This window comes from Kogia breviceps, chromosome 6, assembly GCF_026419965.1.
Source record: "Kogia breviceps isolate mKogBre1 chromosome 6, mKogBre1 haplotype 1, whole genome shotgun sequence".
Taxonomy (NCBI): Eukaryota; Metazoa; Chordata; class Mammalia; order Artiodactyla; family Physeteridae; genus Kogia; species Kogia breviceps.
In genome coordinates, this window is record NC_081315.1 from 113912284 (window position 1) to 113915370 (window position 3087).

Consider the following 3087-nt stretch of genomic DNA (forward strand, 5'->3'; position numbering starts at 1 on the left):
TAAATGTCACCCCAAACCTACCAGGTTGCTGTAACAAAATACCACAGACATGGTGACTTAAACAACAGAAATTTATATTCTCACTATTATGGAGGCTAGTAGAAGCCCAAGATCAAGGGGAGAGCAGGGCTGCGTGCTGGTAGGATCTCTCTTCCTGGCTTGCAGACAGCTGCCTTCTAGCTATGCCCTCACATGGCCTTTCCTCTGTGCATGCAAAGAGAGCAGTCTGGTGTCTCTTCTTCTTATAAGGACATCAATTCTATCAAATTAGGGCACGACCCTAATTACCTCATTAAACCTTAATGACCTCCTTGAGGGCTCTGTCTACAAATACAGTCACATTGGGAGTTAGGGCTTTAACATATGAATTTTGGGGAGACAAAATTCAGTCCATAACATCTCCCATAAAAGTTAAGGATATTTAAATTCATATTTATAAATATATATCTATATGATCATTTTGATGGTTTTCCTAATATTCCCTTTTATGGATGCACTATCATTTAAACAACCACACATTTATATTGTTTCCCATTTTTTTTGATACTCTAAACAAATGCTGTAAAAAAAGTGAAAAAACAGGTATGTGTCTGTGCATGTATGTTTGCACCCTTTTCCAATAATCTCCTTAGAATAAATTCCAGGTAAGAGTCACCTTGTGGGAAATGAGACTTAGGGAACTGGCATCAAAGATGCTGCTATTCTAGATATTGTTATTGCTGTGAGTAATAAAGTCTTTCATCTCTGACCTAGGCATCCATGAACTGTGACAGTCTAACCTGCTGGTTTTGCCCATAAGGTAAAATCTCAGATGCTTCCCAACTCTTGACACATTTTCACCACAATTTATGATAATGTTCATTACCTCCTGCCAATTATCTACCTCAAACCTCATCAGGCTCATAGGTGTTAAAACACAGAATCTTAAAAACTGTTTGTAATTTTTTATAGGCTTATTGGCCATTTCTATTGCTTTTTGGTAAATACCAATTTTTCTAATATGTGTCATTTATTTGTATAAAATTGAAAGAGTTATTTGGCATTGTAAGAATATTGGCATTTTGTCTGTTAGGTTCAAATAAACTCTTTTATAAATATCTAAGTGTAAGTTTTATTTTTTGTAAAGTCAAATCTAAAAATCTTTTGGCTTATGGGTTTTTGTCTTGGTGTCATGCCTTCTCCTCTTCAAAATAAGTGAATGTTGACTTGAGCCCTTGTAGAAAGTCAGGTGGGCCACAGGAAGAGTACATGATATACACACATACACATACACACTTCCTGATTTATTTACCCAATTTGGTGAAAGTGTGGTAGCTGTACAAAGCTGAGGCAAGTGTTTCATATCTTAACGTGGCTTCCTTTGCCCACACCCCAATATGCCAGTGGCAGGGGGCATATAGCCCAGTGACAGGCTCCTGTCCATGCTGGGGCTTCACCATGCTATACCACAATCCTTTTATACTTGGAACTTACATTCCCATTCAAGAGAAGTTACACAAACAATTCCTGAGCTTAATTCTATTTAAGAGACTATTTACTAAGCCAGCTCTCTTACACCAAAATTTTTGGCCACACCTTCATAACTTTTAATCCCTTTTTGCAGAATTAAGCTACTGTTACACTTTTACCTGTCAAGAAAACCTTAGATTCACTTCTCAAAGTTCCCCATCTCACTTCCCACCCCTCATGCCACTAGTATTTTAATTGCAATTGTATTAAATACACTATTTAAGGAGAAATGACATCTGAACATATTATATATGGCTATACATTATTCTCAAGAATTTTTTATGCCCCTTACATTTTACAGTTTCCTTCATATTATTCCATAATTTTTTGGTAACTTTGATCTTTACTTTTCATTGTTGAGTGTTAATTTAAGTAGTATTACTGGTTCTGGTTCAAGAGGGTGATTTAGGATGTTCCTGAACTTACCTCCTCCAATGACACACCAAATCTACAGCTATGCACAGAACAAAATCCTCCAAAAGAGATCCAGAAACTAACTGACTCCTACCCATTGGGTGAACAAGGAAAAACCCATATCAAAATAGGAAGGAGAGGCTAAGACACAATCTGTAAACCTCACATCCAACATGGTAACACACAACCAGGAGGGAACTCACAATTCCCAGCTTCTCCCCATGGAGTGAAGGGTTTGGACCCCATATCTGGTGACCTGACTTTTAAGACTTCACCCTGAGAGATGGGGTCCCAAAACATCAACCCTTGAAAGCCAATGGGCTCTGAGTCCACAAGGTCCACAAGGCTATAGTTATCTGCAAAACAGACCTTAAAATGCTTGCATGAACCTACTGTAGTTATCTCCCTAGGGCTAGCATAGAAGCAGAATGAAATAGGCCAAGTCATTCTCAGAAACAGGCCTATTTGCTCATCTTAAAAGCTTTAGAAGCCCCTAGGGGAAGGCTTCTAATTTAACACACATCTAGGGGTGACTGTAATACTCTCCAAAGACTGCCAATGCTGGCAGACACCATATTCATGCTCTCCCACTACCTCACTTAAGATTGCCATCATCTACTGGAAAGGAGCTTGTGTACATGACTGGCAACCTGGTTTTTATGGCTGCCACCCAGGGGATGCACTCCTGATCACCTGGATGATTGCCAGTAGGGCTTGGTTTCACAGTTTCAACAGCACAGTAGCAAACAAAAACAACAGTTATTAACTGGCTATCTCCGCCTGCCTCCCTCCCAGGACTCAGTGCAGAAGAAGCAGACAGAAACACCCATCTCCCAGTCACTCCTGAAAGAGGTATATTTGCATACTCTAAAAGCTGAGGGTCTGGCCTCCAATCAGTAGGCCTCAGTCTGGCCTGAGAGTCCAGCTTCCAATCAGCCTGCATCTAGATGCTGACAGAGTTCCTTCATCTGGGACACTGTCAGGTCTTGGCACACCCTCAACTACTGGGAGCCATGAAGAACAAAGAAGCCTGCTTCGACAATCAAAAGATTTGAGAGAAAACCAAGAGCTAGTGGAAGGTTGAACAATAAAGTTCATCCCCTACATGAAACAATTGCAAGACTGGGAGAGGTAGCTGTTTATCAAATGCATAGAAACCAACAC